A 21,894-nucleotide genomic window follows, 5' to 3' on the forward strand; every position below is an offset into this window, starting at 1 on the left:
CAGACCATGGTGAAGGGAGCCGGGAAGCATCCCGAGAAGGGGAAGGGTCCCGCACCCCGTGTCCGGCTCCCGTGCGGGCGTTTGAGGGGGGAGCTAGTGATGCCACGGGAGATCTTTACCCCGGAGGAGGTGGCCCAACTCATTTTTTATGTTCAGCGCCGCCTCCCCAGGACCATCATGGGAGGCGGCAAGATCAGTGCCGGGTACGGGGCCCGGGAGCGCCGGAAGCGGTGGGAGAAGGTGTGCCAGGCCATTTACCACCACTCTCGGGTCTGGCGCACCTACAACCAGGCCACCCACCGCTGGACGGATGTCCTGACCCGTGAGCGAGATCTGCTCGACCTCCTTGGCCTTGAGATCCCCGGGCTTGGTGAGTAGTAGTAGCTATGTCTTTACTACTATGTTTTCTCCTGCTGTGTTATTATATTGCAAATTTTTGTTTTTTACCAAGAGCAATAATGCTGCTCATTACATTGTAGGTACATTTTATTTCAAAATCTTCTGTGCATTTCAGGTACACTGCTCTCCTTCTCAGTAGTGTTGCTACTATGCTTATTTGTTTTAGATTTTGTGTTCATTTCATTGGCCTGTGAAATTATGTATGAGTGTAGTTGAAAGAACTGCGCAATGCTACACACTAAGGTTCAGATTTTTAATTACCGGCGCATCCCTGCAAAGTTGCAGGGATGCGCCAGTAATTGTGCGTCACGCCACCATCACCCATGGTGCGCCGTATTACAATGCGGCGCGCCATGGGCCCAAAACGTCACCAAAGCGTTACGCATCTGTGCCGTAAAGGTGGCGCATTGCTGGAGTTGCGTCGCAACGATGGTGCAGCTCCATCAATTCTCTGGGGTGCCCTATCTCCCCAATGCTGCGTCAAGCCGTACGTCTGCTTCAAGCAGGCGCAGGGTTTGAGTCACGCATCATTGTCCTCAAAGTGACTGATTGAAATCTTGTAGATTTCCCTCAGCCACTTTTAGGATGCGTTCCTGCGCAGGAACGCCCTCCCTTGCGCCGGAACACCCCTATTGGCGCAGGGCTTTACAACGTGATGCATCTCCCAGATGCGTCACGTTGTTAATATACGCCGCACCATTGCGCCTCTTTTGTGCTGTCGCTGCGTCACAAAAGTCACGCAACAATGGAGCAAAAGAGCCGCAAGGGCCTTATAAATCAGCCCCTACAGACTCAAGTCCAGTCCTTCCTTTGTACACATGGCGATAAGAAGAAATAGTGGTGGTGGATTAATAGTTTGAGTATTTTAATGACTGGTGAATGTAGTAGGAAACTTTAGTGTTGTCGCTGATCTTCAATCACGATGGACTTTGGCTGTCACTTTGCGTGCTGCGGACTGCTGCCTGCCAATCCTAGGCAAACCTTTTTAGTACTTTGTTTAGTGAGTTACATAGGGTAGTTTCCAATTCGACGGTCCGCAAATCAAGCAATACTAAAGTAATGACGTAGTCGACCACATGAGATTGGTCAATAATATATCCCGTGGAGTCGTTCCCTATTTGCTATTTCGCAAAAATATTTTGTTACTTTGTTAGTTCTTTTTTAAATGTTTGATTTGGTTGAGAAATAAATATCATCCATGTTTTCTGTTTTTCTTTCTTTCATGTTGTACATCAGCTTCCCCCAGGGGCAAGAGGAGGACACAGGAGGAGGAGGAGGAGGGTGCTGTTGTCGATGCAGGCCAGGACCGGGCAGTCGAGGGCTCCTTTGCTGGCCCCAGTAAGTTTTAATTTTAATATAGAGTACTTATTTTTTCCTAGCGTTCCTCATTCGATTTTTTCTAAATCGTCTTTGATCTTCTTGTAGACAGGATCTAAATTCTTATCCCTATGACTCCGTGTGGTATTACTAGATTATTCTTATTAGTCTGTCTGTGTAGCTAACTAAGATTGCACATTTGGCATTTCCATTGGACTCCCATTCTAGTCAGCAATAGCTCTATGCACTGAGTGTAGTCCTCTGGGATTGTCCATAATGTCTTTTCAAGTATTCTAAATGTTTATGCTTTGACCATTGCCAACAATAAAAAGGTGAATGACCACCACCAAGAAATAATAAGATACTACTTTACTTTTGGTTTGGATAGGACAATCCATTCTACTACTGTTGCAGGGACAAATCTGCACAAACAGAACTATGGACACTAAATAATGCATCGCTTAGCTTATCAATTATAATAGGTGCTGTAACTGTTAGACTTTCCACATACCTCAGTGATAACAGACTTTGTAGTTGAACCCCCAATCTCCTTACTGACTAGATAGTGTGGCAGAGTCATTTAGCTCCCAAAGTCACCGATGGCAGAGGCACGGACTCATGCTTGCAAAAATTCGAAAACCTTTAGCTTATCCACTCTAGTCTGGAGGACCAAAAACCACAGAGTCTATTTAAGTTTAAAAGCTTTATTAAAAGTAAACACATTTATTAAATTCAAGTTTGTCATAAAAGTGAACGTGTAACTGAAAATGGAAAAGTGCTTAGTGCTGACGATTAATTGGACACATTTCTTGTGGTCGAGCCGAGCTCTCACCTGGTTTGAACTTGATCCTGCTCGTGTTCTTAGAAGTCAAGGTTCTGTCTGTTAGGAGAAAAAGTGGTGCGTGTTAAAAAGTAAAAAGCAAACATTCATCAGTTGTGCCAAAAAGTGCAGCAAGACAACAGCCTTCCCTGGAAAAAGGGACATTTTTACTCTAGAGTACACAGTCAAAAATTATTAAATTGTACACTTTTTTTCACATTTCTTTCTTCCTCCTAGACCAAATATTATATAGTAGTGAGTGGTGTATTCTAACATTATTAAATGTACTTTGTAGGTGGAACATCTGGAGACGGGGCCAGCGCGGAGGTGGTGGCATTGGACGAGGAGGACAACTCTGGGGAGGAGGCGGTGCAAGTGCCGGAAAAGGACATGCCTGTGAGGGTTCACACGGTGGTGGCGGGCAGAGGTAAGCTATACATTCCTTAGTCATTGAGATTGAAGACTGCAGAGTGTGCTTTCTGCACGGGTGTATTATAAAAAAAGCAGGTAGTAGCCTCCTCTAAATGTACTTCGACTTAGCTGTGAAGTTTTTGGCGAGAAGAATCCCAATCAGATCTGAGGTGAACTTGATGGATGGGATGAACGAAAAGCGAAAGAAGGGTGTAAGTAAGTGTGGAAGCACGAGAAATGTAATGATGACTGGCAAAGAAGAATGATATGTGTTTGCTTGGTCCCCGAGGTGGCTGGGAAGGTAAGAAAATGGTATGGTGCATGGCTGGGTGAATGATGAAGCAAGGATGGGTGGAAGGAGAACAGCCTGGGTGGGTGAGACAGAAACTGTATGTGTGCAATATACTTTGAATGGATGGATGCCTGGATCATTCATGGTACTATCTGACTCTTAGATAGCATATGTGAATCTAGAGAGAGTAGACGGTCACTGGATGAACTAAGTGTTACTTTGAAGAGCATGTAACACCGCACCCGCACGTCCGTTCCAGTGTAGGAAAGGCAAGGAAAAGAAGTTGTAACGTTGTCCAAAGACTACCATGAATAGTAGCAGTAGTTTGTATTGCAACTGCAAGCACAGCATATATCCAGTTATTACGGTGGGCACTCCCTACCTCCCTTAATAACTTTAGTTTAGTAGTAGTACGTCATTCATGTGTGGGGGTATCACTGTTCACTCAATAATAAGCAAAGCACCTAAAGTCATCCCATATGTCATCAAATACATCCCATGTGAAGTGATAGATAATCAGATAATTTAGCTTCTTCATTTTCCTTTTCTAATACTCATTTGCACTGTAGGGTGAAAGCTAAATTAATTAAGCAGTAGCCCTTTTAACAGAGTATTCTCAGTGCCACCCGTAATAGAAAAGTAAGAGCTTCACCACCTGCATGTACTGGACCGGTACAGTAACGCAAGTCTGTCTCACTCACCATGGTGTGCGTCTGTTTTTCTCGGGTGCAAGTTCACTGCGCTGGCATTATGCCGGCTTGCATAAGATAACGTACCAATTTTCCTAAACAAGAGAGAAGAAGAAGAATAAGAGTGGTGTACTGTCATAGTCGACTGTAATAGAAGTCCATAGTGCTCGTAGAATTTGTTCCTTAAACTCCCACTAATGTTAGAGCAAGGATGAAGAAGTCGGAGGTTACATAGATACTGTCCTCAATAGTTATGCACTGTGCTTTCAATTTGCTACTTGTACTGTGACAACTTTCTGCTCAATCATTTTGTGTTAATCTTAAGGAGCATTGGTTACAGACTATGTCTTTCTTTTTTCATGTAGTTGCTCCTTCCAAATCCAAGACACCATCAAGGAGGAAGGAGCTGGCTCGAATGGCCCGGCAACGGAGGCTGGATGCCACTGTTGCTGAATATCGGCGGCTGGTGGCCCTGGAGGAGGAGGAGACGCAGTCTGGAACAACAACAACGTCCACTGGGACAGCTGCCTCCTCCTCCGTGCGGGCTGCCAGCCAGCGCAGTGCTCCAGCGGTACGGAGCCGGGCTACCAAAGCCAAACGCCACCGCCCAGCAGCAAAGAAAGCAGCTGCCCCTCACAGGATTTGCAAGGCACACCGGCGCCGCTTATCCCTCAGACTGTCCTACCTGGAGCAGGAGGTCCATAATTATAAGAACGTGGTGGAGGGCCTCCGCTTCGAACTTGCCACCCTCCGCAAGGAGCATGATGCCCTGGCTGCTAATTCCAACAGCACCCTGCCATAGTGTCCCTTGCCCCTTTTTTAGAGACTTTTGGGGGGTGGGAATTGGGAGTTGTGATTTTTGGGGACTTTTGAAGGACAATCGTTGGGGTTAGGGAGGGTTTTGCGGGAGATTCTTTTGTTAGGGCTATAAAAATATACTTTTTGAAACTTTATCTGACCATACCTGTTTTTTACTGCTTTTGAGTCTGGTGGGTGGGGGTTTAACATAACAGTAAGTTTGTTTTCCTGAATAGTCCTAGGACTTTAGTAGTACTACCGTCAATCAAATCTCTCGTCTCTCCTAATACTCCATTATACTACCTCCAACCAAACGCCTATCTTACCTGTAATTTCTGTTTGCAAGTAGGGCTAGGCCCAGGGCTGGCTCCACGGGAAACAGCAAATAAGGTTGGCAATCCTGGGCGGATAAAATTTCCTCATAGCGGTGGTACTAGTGGTGTGACACAGTGGCAGTTGCTTGCCTATGAAAAAAAGAAAATTAAATCTGGTTTGTCCTCCTGAGCAATACAAAGGTACAATACAGAATATAGCAGGTGACAGAAGTACACTAGAACAGTGCCACGTTGTAGCCTAACAAATGTTAAAGTATAACTAATTCGGTTGAAGTTCTTTGACATTAGCCATGGGTCTTTGTCAAGCAGAGTAAGAATATATCCTCGGATTTCTTCACCAGCCTGTTGCTATCACCTTATCCTCCCCAGCAAGTGTGTGGATTTATTGCTGTAATTTAGTCACACATCAATCAAAACCACACAGCCCGGGGGAAGAGGGTTAGGGTTTGAAAAATGGATGGGTACGGGGGTTTTTGGGAAAGGTTTTGGGAGACAAGAAAAAGTAGCACAGCATGGACGAACAATTGTGAACATAAACAAATCTTTGGGTACAAACCTATCCATCAATCTTTGAAAGTGCATACACTACTGTAACTGCATGCATGTCAGTTAAAAGTAATTAGTACTTTCGACAACTGTGGAAGAAAGAATGCGACAGTACAGGGCGTGGGTGGAAATATTGATAACTATATTCAACATAAGGTCTCTGTAGCCAGATACCTGAGAGCCTTGCTGGTCACTATAAATCCATTCACAACAACACTCAATGGGGTTGGTCTGGAAGGTGTCAGGTTTACTCCCCGTGATCCAGTCGATGCAAATATGGTTCCACCTCCAAATGTCACCAACACCCAGAAGTGTAAACACAGGGTGTTCGAGGCATTAGGCGGGGGAGAAAAATAACAAACTAAAATAAAAAATGTGGGATGGGTAAAGGTAGGGTCAGCAGGGAAAGGATACCTGTAACAGAAGACAAGACAGGCATCAGTGAAGTGCTGTCCTAACATACAAGGGTACTCTCATATAGTCTCACTAAATAGTCTGCAAGTCTCCCGCCTACTCATGGGAAATGTAGTTTCATAGTACGGTAGGCGCTTAGGGGCTGCGTAACCTGACAGAAGGTATAGTAGATAGAAAAGGAGAAATTGCTTTTTTTCTAGGTGTCCCCTCACTCACCAGGGTTGCCCCTTGGTGACATGCTTCATCATTGGGGCCATCCCAGTCCTCTACGGCCTGGGGCGTGCTGCGACTTGCGAATTACGTAGGAGCACTTACAAATGACTATGTGTGGTGCAGATGTGATAGTGGAGTGGACTAAGTGATGTGTTAAGGGATCAATGTAGAAGCAGAGAGAGAGCCAAGAAATGCAGTCACAGTCAGAGAAAAAGGCAAGGGATACTGTATCTATGTGGTTGTAGTGGTCCTGTTGGAAGTGGTAAGTAAGTTGCCCGCAGGAAAAAAATCCTCCTATTAGCGGCACTCCTCCATTGCAGCCGACGCTTCGTCCATCGATGTTGGTCACCAGAAGACACCCTGTCCACTGCCTGCCTGATGCTGAATTGTGGCTCGCTACTGTGAAGCCTGACTCCATCCTTTTTTCCCCATTGCAGAGACTGAAACCCGGCCTGTAATTATTCAACGAAAAACAGGAAGTGATATAATATTACAACACCACTGATAAATAAATATAAGGTATGTAGGCTGTGGAGTGCAAAAAGTCACAATTTGTTTTTCCTAGTAGACAGTACAATGTTTTTGAAAGTGCGTACTCTGAGTCACCTTTTGAAGGATAAATAAGTATGGGCAAATTAATGTATCGGATCTTGCCCCTCAAGCTAGGTGTACTGTAAACTGTGTTTTAGAACAAAATTAGATCTTCCTAGCAGTGCTCCCACCCAGACCCTTACTAAAGCCAGTCGCAAAAATGTAGAAGACCCCCAATCAAATCTCAAAAAACGAGGCCTAGCAGAAAACTGGTGACAAAACTTACTTTGAAAGTAACAGTAGGCCGAAGTACCCTAATTACCCATTACCCACCGTGGATTGCATTCAAACCACTTGCAAGCAACCAAGCAAAAGTAGCCATAGCCAGCATCGCTCCAAGACTCGAAATCCCCCCCACTCAAACACATGCAATAGAAATACTGCTAACCCTAACGAACCCTAAGTTAAGAATAGTGGCAAAGGCTTTCTTTAACTATGCCAAATCCCCCCTTTCCCACCATGGATTTTCTTCAAATGACTTGCAACCAAAATTACACATTCTCACGAGTGCTCTAAGACCCCAGAACTCAGTTTGAAAAATCTAGAACACCCCGAAACACATGCAATCCTGCTGCTAGGGCTAACCCTAACGAACCCTAAGTTACAAAAAGTGCCAAAACTAAAGGCTTTTCCGCGCGGATTTTGTCCCAACCACTTCTACCCGGTATTAGACCTTCCCAGGAATGCCCCAAGACCCGGCAACCCACCCGCCAAGAAGCGTAACACCCCCAAACAGGCCAAAAGCAAAATCTCATACTTGCAATATTTCTGGGCCTTCGGTCCAAACGCGCTGCGTAGCTAGGCCATAAGTCGGGGTTGGCACGACGGATTTCCTGAAAAGCAAATGCAATCAAGATTAGAGTGTCCCAGCAGTGCTCCCAGACCACGAAACTCACCCGCAAACAGACGGAACCCCCCCTAAGAGCACCTCAAAGGCAAGCAAGTCATCAAAAACACAAAAAAAATTCCGCCTGGGATTTGGTCCAAAACACTTTTATCCGGTATTAGAGCTTCCCAGCAATGGCCCCAGAGCCGTCAACCCAGGAGAAAACGAGTAGAAGACCCCCAAACAGCCAAAGAGCAAAAGTACAAAAATGGGGACTTAGTCACTTTTTCACAAATTTCCCAAATCACTCCGCGCGCGCTCTGCAGCTAGGCCCTAAGTCCCCTCAGCCACCATGGATTTGCTTCAAACCTCTTGCAAAGTAAAGTATATATAGCCAGCAGTGCTCCCACACCACGAAACTCACCCACAAACACCAGGAAGCCCCCCAAACAGGCCCCCGAAAATGCTACATAGAGCAAAATGTCAGAAATAGCCCAAAAAAAAATCGGCCTGGATTTTGTCCCAACCACTTCTACCCGGTATTAGACCTTCCCAGGAATGCCCCAAGACCCGGCAACCCACCCGCCAAGAAGCATAACACCCCCAAACAGGCCAAAAGCAAAATCTCATACTTGCAATATTTCTGGGCCTTCGGTCCAAACGCGCTGCGTAGCTAGGCCATAAGTCGGGGTTGGCACGACGGATTTCCTGAAAAGCAAATGCAATCAAGATTAGAGTGTCCCAGCAGTGCTCCCAGACCACGAAACTCACCCGCAAACACCAGGAAGCCCCCCAAACAGGCCCCCGAAAACGCTACATAGAGCAAAATGTCAGAAATAGCCCAAAAAAAAATCGGCCTGGATTTTGTCCCAACCACTTCTACCCGGTATTAGACCTTCCCAGGAATGCCCCAAGACCCGGCAACCCACCCGCCAAGAAGCATAACACCCCCAAACAGGCCAAAAGCAAAATCTCATACTTGCAATATTTCTGGGCCTTCGGTCCAAACGCGCTGCGTAGCTAGGCCATAAGTCGGGGTTGGCACGACGGATTTCCTAAAAAGCAAATGCAATCAAGATTAGAGTGTCCCAGCAGTGCTCCCAGACCACGAAACTCACCCACAAACACCAGGAAGCCCCCCAAACAGGCCCCCGAAAACGCTACATAGAGCAAAATGTCAGAAATAGCCCAAAAAAAAATCGGCCTGGATTTTGTCCCAACCACTTCTACCCGGTATTAGACCTTCCCAGGAATGCCCCAAGACCCGGCAACCCACCCGCCAAGAAGCATAACACCCCCAAACAGGCCAAAAGCAAAATCTCATACTTGCAATATTTCTGGGCCTTCGGTCCAAACGCGCTGCGTAGCTAGGCCATAAGTCGGGGTTGGCACGACGGATTTCCTGAAAAGCAAATGCAATCAAGATTAGAGTGTCCCAGCAGTGCTCCCAGACCACGAAACTCACCCGCAAACACCAGGAAGCCCCCCAAACAGGCCCCCGAAAACGCTACATAGAGCAAAATGTCAGAAATAGCCCAAAAAAAAATCGGCCTGGATTTTGTCCCAACCACTTCTACCCGGTATTAGACCTTCCCAGGAATGCCCCAAGACCCGGCAACCCACCCGCCAAGAAGCATAACACCCCCAAACAGGCCAAAAGCAAAATCTCATACTTGCAATATTTCTGGGCCTTCGGTCCAAACGCGCTGCGTAGCTAGGCCATAAGTCGGGGTTGGCACGACGGATTTCCTGAAAAGCAAATTCAATCAAGATTAGAGTGTCCCAGCAGTGCTCCCAGACCACGAAACTCACCCGCAAACACCAGGAAGCCCCCCAAACAGGCCCCCGAAAACGCTACATAGAGCAAAATGTCAGAAATAGCCCAAAAAAAAATCGGCCTGGATTTTGTCCCAACCACTTCTACCCGGTATTAGACCTTCCCAGGAATGCCCCAAGACCCGGCAACCCACCCGCCAAGAAGCATAACACCCCCAAACAGGCCAAAAGCAAAATCTCATACTTGCAATATTTCTGGGCCTTCGGTCCAAACGCGCTGCGTAGCTAGGCCATAAGTCGGGGTTGGCACGACGGATTTCCTGAAAAGCAAATGCAATCAAGATTAGAGTGTCCCAGCAGTGCTCCCAGACCACGAAACTCACCCGCAAACACCAGGAAGCCCCCCAAACAGGCCCCCGAAAACGCTACATAGAGCAAAATGTCAGAAATAGCCCAAAAAAAAATCGGCCTGGATTTTGTCCCAACCACTTCTACCCGGTATTAGACCTTCCCAGGAATGCCCCAAGACCCGGCAACCCACCCGCCAAGAAGCATAACACCCCCAAACAGGCCAAAAGCAAAATCTCATACTTGCAATATTTCTGGGCCTTCGGTCCAAACGCGCTGCGTAGCTAGGCCATAAGTCGGGGTTGGCAAGACGGATTTCCTGACAAGCAAATGCAATCAAGATTAGAGTGTCCCAGCAGTGCTCCCAGACCACGAAACTCACCCACAAACACCAGGAAGCCCCCCAAACAGGCCCCCGAAAACGCTACATAGAGCAAAATGTCAGAAATAGCCCAAAAAAAAATCGGCCTGGATTTTGTCCCAACCACTTCTACCCGGTATTAGACCTTCCCAGGAATGCCCCAAGACCCGGCAACCCACCCGCCAAGAAGCATAACACCCCCAAACAGGCCAAAAGCAAAATCTCATACTTGCAATATTTCTGGGCCTTCGGTCCAAACGCGCTGCGTAGCTAGGCCATAAGTCGGGGTTGGCACGACGGATTTCCTGAAAAGCAAATGCAATCAAGATTAGAGTGTCCCAGCAATGCTCTCAGACCACGAAACTCACCCACAAACAGACGGAACCCCCCCTAAGAGCACCTCAAAGGCAAGCAAGTCATCAAAAACACAAAAAATTTTCCGCCTCGGATTTGGCACAAACCACTTTTAGTGCTTCCCAGCAATGGCCCCAGACCCGTCAACTCACCTGCAAAGAGGTAGAACAACACCCCCACAAGTGCTGAGTCTTTCTTCATTGGGCGTAAACCAGCCCTCTGCTTTGATGGAAATAGGAGTCTGGAGGAGGAGGATAGAGGAGCATGTTCTTCTGAACTTGTGAACCTGAGGAATGCAGACTGCGGCACCTTCAAATAAATTAGCAAACAAGTGAAGACAGTTCTGCTGATGGGCTTGTTTTTGTGATTATCTGATTAAAGTTTGAATTATATTAACTGTGCACAACAAAGAAAGACAGACACACAGGAATAAAAGTGAATAAGGATGAAAAAGAAAGTTATTGATTCGTTGTCTCATTTTCAGGGCTCGAAGTCGGTATCACGGTCCAGGAATAAGAATAAGGCTTCGTCATCATACTCTGCGAATTCAGCCAGGGTGAGGTCAGTGCCACCTGACAGAGTAGAAATTCCCTCATCTATGGTGCTGGCCACCTCCTCTTCATCCGGCACGCTCTCTCGTACTCTTATATCTGGTGGTATGAGGTGCTGATTCATCTTGATCATTGTTAACCTCTCCACATTTTTGGGCGAGAGGCGGCTCCGTTTGGGAGTTACAATCCCACCAGCCGCACTGAAAACCCGTTCAGAAGACACACTTGCGAGTGGGCAAGACAAGTAGTTTAAAGCCAGGTTGGTGAGCTGTGGCCACAATTCTTTTTTCCCATGCCAATACGCCAATGGGTCAGAATTAACATAGACCTCTGTGGAGTCATTCAGATAGTCCTTCACCATCGACTCAAGGTCCTCCTCCAAGGTTCCTCCACTTTGCGTAGCTCTTGCTGTGCCTCTGACCTTTTGAGAACCAAACCCACGCAGAGCTAGCCAATCCTCTTCAGCCTCCAATGTTTCTGTTGTCTTTCGTGCAGATGATCCGGTTGCCGGTGTCTTTAACGGCTGAGAGGTCACTTGTGCCACAGCCACAGGTGCAGAAGTGGATTGTTTTGACTGGGGATGGCCTGCTGATGTACTGCCATTTCCTTCAATTTCCAGCCGTTCTGTTTCAAACTTCTTGGCTGACAAGGCTAGCCAACGTTTGTACTTTGTAACATCTTCATCAGCAAAAGGAAAGAATGCTCTGCCTGCCAGCGCCTTTTTGTAGCGTGGATCCAGAATAGTAGCACAAATGTAATGCTGTTCTGAGTGGATCTTTTTAAGACGTTCATCACCTTGTAGGAGCTCTAATAATTGCTCAGCCAGAAGCAAAGAGTCTTTCTTTTTGTCATCTTTTCGAAACACAGAACACACCTCCTTCAGTTGGTCCTCCAGCATGTACAACAATGGGATAGCTTTTCCCAAATTAGAGTCCTCCTTGCTGACTGCACGTGTGAAGACCTCAAAAGGACGAAGCATGCGTGTTAGGCTTTCAACTATGTTCCATTGCGGCCCACCCATCCTCAGCTCCTCTATACCCTCTTTCAAGAAATATTGATCGAGTTGCGTATACTGCTCATACAGACGCTCAAGCATGTAGAAGGTTGAGTTCCAACGTGTTACCACCTCCTGGATGAGTGCTTTCACTGGCATTTGACATTGATATAGCATGCTCCTCAGCTGCTTGCGGGCCTTAAAAGAATGCCTGAAATGCTTGCAAATTTTTCGGCAGTTCTCCAATACACTGTACGCTGCACTGCGTTTATTACCCAAGAATTTTTGGACAACCAGGTTTATACAGTGCGCCAAACACGGCACTCTGAAATAGTAACCGTCCCTCATGGCCTTAACTATATTGGAGCCATTGTCTGTGGAAACATAACCAACCTTGCGTTTTAGTGGGGACAGACAGTTAAGGACCTTTGTGTTAAAGACATCCAAAATGTTTTCTGCTGTGTGACGTTTCTCCAAACCAAACATGGCTAGTGTTGCATGTTTCCGAGCACCTTTAAAAACAATGTTAGTGTCAACACCTGAGTTTAGCTTTGCTTTAGTCCCTGAAAAAGAGACCCAGTGTGCAGTGATGCACATGTAATCAGCGCCTGCGCCACTGGTCCACATGTCTGTTGTCAGATGTATAGTGTGAACAGCACTCTTCTGCAAAGCTGCCCCAATCACCTTCAGAACATCTTCATGTAGTGCTGGAACCGCAACTCGGGCAAAATAGAACCGGCTAGGAACCTTCCATTTAGGGCAGAGCGCTGTCACTAATTCTAGAAAACCAACCCCTTCTACAAAAGAAAAAGGGAGAAGGTCCAGAGCTAGCATTTTAGCCAGCTTAGTGTTATACAGACGGGTCATTGGGTGGTTGCGTTCATATTGCGCTTCTGTAAACAACATCTTTTTAATGTTGCCCTGGACCAATGATTTACGGGATGATGATGATCTCTTCGACCCAGTTACGCTCGCTGATGAACTTTTCCGCATTGATGTCTCACTCTCTCCCACACTCTTAGTGTGGCTCCCATGGGGTGTGCTGCTGACATGGGAACTGGGTGTAAGTGAAGTGTTTGAATCGTCTTCTTCTACCTCCTCGTCATCAGCAGATGACAAATCAACGTTTTCATTACGTGCAATTCCGGCTTTCTTGACCGCCTCTAGGTGCGGAAACCATTCGACAGCGTGCCTTCTCTCAAGATGACCTCTCTGGCCTCCGGTACCATAGTTAGAACCAAGCTTACCACGACTAAATCGAAGCTTACAAAGGCTACAAATGGCTACGTTTTCCTTTTTTGGGCAAACACTAAAGAAGTCCCAAACTGGAGACTTGAAATGTCTTCGGGGGCCGGAGGAGGCGGCGATACTGGTGGTGGTGGTCCTGCTGCTAATGACAGATGAAGTGGAGGATGTGGATTCAGTACGTTTTGCACTTTCACCACCACAAATTGAGGTCGAGGACGAGGTGGGTACCTTCTTGCGAAGAAATATGGAAGCGGTAGGTTTTGGTGTACTACTTAACTCCAAATCTAATGATTCCATTTCCATTGCCTCCTCGCCGACATCATCATCACGCTCAGCAGCTTCTCGGGATAGGGTCAAAATGTCTCTTTGCTGCATGCCCGGTGGGGCTGCAGTGACCTTTGTGATGACTGGCTCGTCGTCATCGTGAGAGGCTTCATCACCAGCAGTATCTGTCACTTCTTGTTGAGCCTCATCACACTCCATAGGTTTGAGTTTTTGGACGACCTTCCTTTTACGCTTAGGTACCGGTGTCAGATCATGGTGTGCCTCTGCCTCACTGTCAGACCGCAGTTGTGGTTCCCAAGACAGATCACTTGCACCAGAACGAGGTGGGCTTGAAGAAGATGTAGACACCCCCCTTGATCTTTTCCTTGCTAGGGATGTGGAAGACAATGAATGATCATCAGGAGGAGTGGCTTCCAATGATACCTCAGCTTCATTGTCGATTTCCAAATGTGCCCCTACTTCGGGAGGAACAACTATTGTGGGCACTTGTGAACGTCCATGCACCTTTGCTTGCGCATCTCCTTTTGCTGCCTCTCCTTCCACATGTACTTGGGCGTGTACTTGCACATGGTGTTGTTGTTGCGGCTGTGGTTGTTCAACACTTGTCAGATGAGTTACAACAACCTGTGTTGATTCAGGGACATTGCTGCTACTTTCTTGCGATGAGCCAACATCACTGGTCGATGGTGATTGGAGAAGTACACTGACTGCCTCTGAAGCACTCAAGGGCTTTGACTTAAGTTGGCGTGGTGGTGGAGGCACTGAACCCAATGGAGCAGGGGTGCTGCTCTCAGGTTGGTCCCCAGCAGATCCTGCTGCTGCAGGCGTACTTTTTTTTTTGCTCCCAAAAAAAGTGGCGGGTGGCACACCAGCCTCCTTGGTAACTTGCTTCTTCTGCTCCTTACTAGCAACTTTCTTGCTAGAGGAGCTACGGAGAACTTTCTTTGGGGGCGGGGCCATCTTCTTCAGAGCAGGTCAGACAGCAGGCCGCAGTTGCACGAATTGTAGAGTTGTCTGAGGCCAGACGTGACGTCGCGTGACGTTATGCTGCACACACACACCGCTGCAGGACTTCTTCCTGGCACTGGTGGTTCTCTTGAGTCTTGTGCACCTAAAAAAAATGGAAGACAGAGGAACATCAGTTCAGTTATAGAGCACAAAAAAATCGAAAAACACTGCAAAATCAGCACAATCCCAATCCATCCATGCCCTCCATAATGTTTAAATTCAAGACAACCCACAGAAAGACTAGGCCCATGCAAGACTCACTACCCCTGGGCATAAATAAAGGTTGAAAAGTAGGCAAAATGGTTGGAGGCCTAACAACAAAGCCTGCATTCAAAATGGCCACTTGCCTGCCAGCACATGGCCAGTGCCTGTAGCTGCACTCAAAATGGCCACCAGCCACATGGCATGTCCCTCCCCATGAACACCCCCAAAAATCGAAAAACACTGCAAAATCAGCACAATCCCATTCCATCCATGGCCTCCATGATGTTTAAATTCAAGACAGCCCACAGAAAGACTAGGCCCATGCTAGACTCAAATACCCCTGGTGAAAAGGCCACAAGTACAGGCCCAAAAATCGAAAAACACTGCAAAATCAGCACAATCCTATTCCATCCATGGCCTCCATGATGTTTAAATTCAAGACAGCCCACAGAAAGACTAGGCCCATGCTAGACTCAAATACCCCTGGTGAAAAGGCCACAAGTACAGGCCCAAAAATCGAAAAACACTGCAAAATCAGCACAATCCTATTCCATCCATGGCCTCCATGATGTTTAAATTCAAGACAGCCCACAGAAAGACTAGGCCCATGCTAGACTCAAATACCCCTGGTGAAAAGGCCACAAGTACAGGCCCAAAAATCGAAAAACACTGCAAAATCAGCACAATCCTATTCCATCCATGGCCTCCATGATGTTTAAATTCAAGACAGCCCACAGAAAGACTAGGCCCATGCTAGACTCAAATACCCCTGGTGAAAAGGCCACAAGTACAGGCCCAAAAATCGAAAAACACTGCAAAATCAGCACAATCCCATTCAATCCATGGCCTCCATGATGTTTAAATTCAAGACAACCCACAGAAATACTAGGCCCATGCAAGACTCACTACCCCTGGGCATAAATAAAGGTTGAAAAGTAGGCAAAATGGTTGGAGGCCTAACAACAAAGCCTGCATTCAAAATGGCCACTTGCCTGCCAGCACATGGCCAGTGCCTGTAGCTGCACTCAAAATGGCCACCAGCCACATGGCATGTCCCTCCCCATGAACACCCCCAAAAATCGAAAAACACTGCAAAATCAGCACAATCCCATTCCATCCATGGCCTCCATGATGTTTAAATTCAAGACAGCCCACAGAAAGACTAGGCCCATGCTAGACTCAAATACCCCTGGTGAAAAGGCCACAAGTACAGGCCCAAAAATCGAAAAACACTGCAAAATCAGCACAATCCTATTCCATCCATGGCCTCCATGATGTTTAAATTCAAGACAGCCCACAGAAAGACTAGGCCCATGCTAGACTCAAATACCCCTGGTGAAAAGGCCACAAGTACAGGCCCAAAAATCGAAAAACACTGCAAAATCAGCACAATCCTATTCCATCCATGGCCTCCATGATGTTTAAATTCAAGACAGCCCACAGAAAGACTAGGCCCATGCTAGACTGAAATACCCCTGGTGAAAAGGCCACAAGTACAGGCCCAAAAATCGAAAAACACTGCAAAATCAGCACAATCCCATTCAATCAATGGCCTCCATGATGTTTAAATTCAAGACAACCCACAGAAATACTAGGCCCATGCAAGACTCACTACCCCTGGGCATAAATAAAGGTTGAAAAGTAGGCAAAATGGTTGGAGGCCTAACAACAAAGCCTGCATTCAAAATGGCCACTTGCCTGCCAGCACATGGCCAGTGCCTGTAGCTGCACTCAAAATGGCCACCAGCCACATGGCATGTCCCTCCCCATGAACACCCCCAAAAATCGAAAAACACTGCAAAATCAGCACAATCCCATTCCATCCATGGCCTCCATGATGTTTAAATTCAAGACAGCCCACAGAAAGACTAGGCCCATGCTAGACTCAAATACCCCTGGTGAAAAGGCCACAAGTACAGGCCCAAAAATCGAAAAACACTGCAAAATCAGCACAATCCTATTCCATCCATGGCCTCCATGATGTTTAAATTCAAGACAGCCCACAGAAAGACTAGGCCCATGCTAGACTCAAATACCCCTGGTGAAAAGGCCACAAGTACAGGCCCAAAAATCGAAAAACACTGCAAAATCAGCACAATCCCATTCAATCCATGGCCTCCATGATGTTTAAATTCAAGACAACCCACAGAAATACTAGGCCCATGCAAGACTCACTACCCCTGGGCATAAATAAAGGTTGAAAAGTAGGCAAAATGGTTGGAGGCCTAACAACAAAGCCTGCATTCAAAATGGCCACTTGCCTGCCAGCACATGGCCAGTGCCTGTAGCTGCACTCAAAATGGCCACCAGCCACATGGCATGTCCCTCCCCATGAACACCCCCAAAAATCGAAAAACACTGCAAAATCAGCACAATCCCATTCAATCCATGGCCTCCATGATGTTTAAATTCAAGACAACCCACAGAAAGACTAGGCCCATGCTAGACTCAAATACCCCTGGTGAAAAGGCCACAAGTACAGGCCCAAAAATCGAAAAACACTGCAAAATCAGCACAATCCTATTCCATCCATGGCCTCCATGATGTTTAAATTCAAGACAGCCCACAGAAAGACTAGGCCCATGCTAGACTCAAATACCCCTGGTGAAAAGGCCACAAGTACAGGCCCAAAAATCGAAAAACACTGCAAAATCAGCACAATCCTATTCCATCCATGGCCTCCATGATGTTTAAATTCAAGACAGCCCACAGAAAGACTAGGCCCATGCTAGACTGAAATACCCCTGGTGAAAAGGCCACAAGTACAGGCCCAAAAATCGAAAAACACTGCAAAATCAGCACAATCCCATTCAATCCATGGCCTCCATGATGTTTAAATTCAAGACAACCCACAGAAATACTAGGCCCATGCAAGACTCACTACCCCTGGGCATAAATAAAGGTTGAAAAGTAGACAAAATGGTTGGAGGCCTAACAACAAAGCCTGCATTCAAAATGGCCACTTGCCTGCCAGCACATGGCCAGTGCCTGTAGCTGCACTCAAAATGGCCACCAGCCACATGGCATGTCCCTCCCCATGAACACCCCCAAAAATCGAAAAACACTGCAAAATCAGCACAATCCCATTCAATCCATGGCCTCCATGATGTTTAAATTCAAGACAACCCACAGAAAGACTAGGCCCATGCTAGACTCAAATACCCCTGGTGAAAAGGCCACAAGTACAGGCCCAAAAATCGAAAAACACTGCAAAATCAGCACAATCCCATTCAATCCATGGCCTCCATGATGTTTAAATTCAAGACAACCCACAGAAAGACTAGGCCCATGCTAGACTCAAATACCCCTGGTGAAAAGGCCACAAGTACAGGCCCAAAAATCGAAAAACACTGCAAAATCAGCACAATCCTATTCCATCCATGGCCTCCATGATGTTTAAATTCAAGACAGCCCACAGAAAGACTAGGCCCATGCTAGACTCAAATACCCCTGGTGAAAAGGCCACAAGTACAGGCCCAAAAATCGAAAAACACTGCAAAATCAGCACAATCCCATTCCATCCATGGCCTCCATGATGTTTAAATTCAAGACAGCCCACAGAAAGACTAGGCCCATGCACCACTCACTACCCCTGGTCAAGGCCCCAACAACAGGTCAAAAATCGAAAAACACAAAATTTTACATACAAAAAAAATCGAAAAACACAGAAAAATCAGCACAATCCCAATTCATCTATGGCCTCCATGATGTTTAAGTTCAAGACAACCCACAGAAAGAATCAGTCCACCCACCACTGAGTACCCCTGGGCAAAAGGCCCCAAAACAGCCCAAAAATCGAAAATCCCAAAATTTTAGTTGCAGCAACTGTAATGCCCCAAACAAACTTACTTGTAAAATTTCTAATCCAACAGTGATCCAAAGAAAGTCAAAAAGGCCTCAAATCCAAAGATCCAGCAGCATCCACAAAAAGTAATCCTTCCAGGTCCACATCCAAATGAAAAGTGACCAGGAGATGGACAAAGCACTGGGAGGAGCCTGCTGAACAGGAACAGGAAGTTGAAGACTATGGGGCACTTCCTTCCTCCCACCCCCCTGCCCCCTCCCCAAAATGGACTCCTCGCTAAAAAAGTGCAGGCAAATGTCAAACTAAGGAGTTATTCACATAAAAATCATCATTTCTAGAAGGTTTATGCTGCTTGCTGGTGGATTTCTTGTGCAGAATTGCAAATTTATATTTTCGCTCGCCGCATCTCAAATCTCGCAATTGCGAAGTACCGCGAGACGTGATCTCGCCGTATTCGCGTTGACAAACTATCGCTGGCAAGCCGCGATGACGTAATCGCGCTCGCCAATTCCCACGGGATCACACAGCAAGATCCAAAATGGCGCAGCACTCGCAAACTATCGAAAAAAACAACTCGGCAAACGATGATAAACGCCGCGCGCCGCAAAAATTGTATCACCAACGCCGCGCGCCGCCAAAAAAATCCGCTGCGTGCGAATTTGCGGATTTTGCGGGAAATCCGCAAATCTCGCGGATTGCGGATTTCCCGAAAATCCGCAAAATCCGCGAGCGGAACGGATTTTCCGCCCACGCTTAGTGCAGAGGCAAAGGTAAAAGAGGTCGAGCAAGTGGCAGTACCAATGGCCATTTAGAGTATGTTCCAAGACTAGCTGGATTGCACAAAGAGGTCTAAATGGATACAAACCCATTGGTCTATTGGGATGGGAAGATGCACCAATGGCTGACAATAACATATCTGTCTTGTGCGGTAGCCAGTGTGTCCGCTGAACATGTGTGTACTGCAGCTGGTGCAGTTGTCACAGTTAGAAACATGAATAAAATGAACCAGCATTCCATACTACACAATTACACTGTTCCTTGAAACACCAGAAGAGGAGGAGGATGAGGAGATTAGTCAGGCTCAGGTGTATTAGCTGACCACCTTCTGGGCAAACCCTGAGTTTGAGGAGGAACTCTACTTCCCTGACTGAGCAGTCCATCATAGAACGTTTTTAGATTATATTTTAACTTCTATGACAAAAATAATGGATATAGCTAGAAGAACATTCTATAGTTTGTTTGTGTCTGACTTATGCAGTCCCAACATTTAGGCACATGTATGCTTACATTGGAGTTGGACCAGTGTGCGATGAAGAAGCCTTTCCATTCCCTTCAAGGACAATAACTGACTCTGACCCATGCCTAACTTTCTTCTTTCATTCCCTAGAAGGGCAGCCCTAGTAAAGGTAATGTAATTTACAAGACTACCAATGATTTGATACAATACAACAATTGTGTACCTCCGTGCTTGATTTGGAACAGGTATCTATTGCATTAATGAGTGTTATATTATTGAGTGAGTATGAGAGATGATTTCTCATGTAGTAGTTGACAGTGAGAGAGGGTGTTCAATGAATCTGTAAACTTGATTCTGATTATTTATAATGTTTGGGGTCTGATGAGTGATTTTGCCTGAAGGTGATTGACCCTTTCACGCTTGTTTATAATTATTTGAATGGTCCACTCCTTGCTGTACTTTCTTTCTGGCCCTTCTGAGTCTAATCCAGTCTGTTTATTCAACAAATACAATTCTAAAGAAAATGAGCAGATTTTCTCTTCTTGTTCATCAACAGCAGTGCACTACAGGACTATCTCTCTCAATTTTATTTGGTTTGGGAGTCAGACCAATTTGTTACTTGGAGTCAAGACTACTGCAATAGTGCGAGAAGCTGGCTTGGTATATGATGCACACTTATGTAAGTGGGCACCGTGCACCTATCCAGACAACCCTTGTGATGACTTTAGTTGTCTTAGACTACCTTAGAAAGCTCTCTACATGGCAGCTGTGGAGAGCAGCATTCAAGCTTAGTCAATAAGGAGTGTAAAGCAGCTTATTTGACCAGAACATAATCTTATTAGAATAGATTAAGTGAAAAACAACCACACAGTGTACTTATAAAAATATGGATTCATTCTAAGTCACTCACTAACATAAACCGATATCTCCTAGCCAGAGATATACACAATGCACACATGACCTTTCAATAGAAACAAATAAGTAGCATGAATACACAGTGGTCACCAGGGGGAGATCAAACCATATACTAAAAAGGTGGTATGCGAACCACGACTCGAGTCAAGCCTATACCCAGAAGACGTAGAAGTGCTGGGGACCCAAGGAACCACCGGAGGTAAGTAACTAGGAACACCATGGAGGTCATGAGCAGAGTGGGAACACAACCGTGGGCTCAATAGAAGTTAATGGGCAAGTCGCGGTTGCAATTTTAGAGAAGAAGGACACTTCCCTGTGGACCCAGAAGAAATCCAATGGAAGACAAAATCTTGGAGAGCCACCAACCTGTGGATACCCTAGGGACCAGGATACCTACACCAGGGAAGTCGGGTGCAAAGGTGTGAAGTGGCGTCAGAAACCGCCATCAAAGTCAATAGGAGACTTCAGGAAGATGCTGCTGGAGAAGGTGAAAGCGTCCGATGGAACACAAAGGTGGATTCAAGTTGAGAAGTACCTGAAAGCAGAGGGGACAGAGTTTATGTCACTAAGGGGGAGGCACGGAAGACAAATGCCTACCGATGTAGAGTGTTGCAGGAGAGATGACGGTGACCTTGGAGCTGCAGCTGTGAGAACTAGGTGAATCTGTGGATGACCACGAGCTGTTCATGAGCCGTCCCCCGTCGGATGTCGAGAGTTGAGGGGTCGGTGTTTGTCGAGAACACCAACAAGCCTTGGCAACTGCAAACAACGTGCAAAGCGAAGGAGGTGCAGTGTCGGAACCAGCAAGGTCTAGGCAACTCACCACAAGCAGGGAAGTCAGGGCAGGCCACGAGCAATCACAGGAATACACAGAAATCAAAGAACACCCTCAAGAGGACTTACAGGCCAGAGGCACTGGAGTCGCAAGAGGACCATGAGCATCTCACCAAAGATGCAGGCCCGAAATACAAGTGTTGCAGTGAGGATGAAGATCTTGGTAACAGGAGATGCTTGTGGTTGGGGATGATTGGAGCCCAAAGATCTTGGAGAGAGAAAGCCAACAAGCCTTTGCAATAGTAAGTTGATGTGGTACACAGGGGTTCAGTTCCTCCGGTTCCAGCGAGAGAAACTGACCTCAAGCTTGGTGAGACAAAAGG

The sequence above is a fragment of the Lissotriton vulgaris genome, chromosome 8, assembly GCF_964263255.1.
Source record: "Lissotriton vulgaris chromosome 8, aLisVul1.2, whole genome shotgun sequence".
In the NCBI taxonomy this organism is placed as follows: domain Eukaryota; kingdom Metazoa; phylum Chordata; class Amphibia; order Caudata; family Salamandridae; genus Lissotriton; species Lissotriton vulgaris.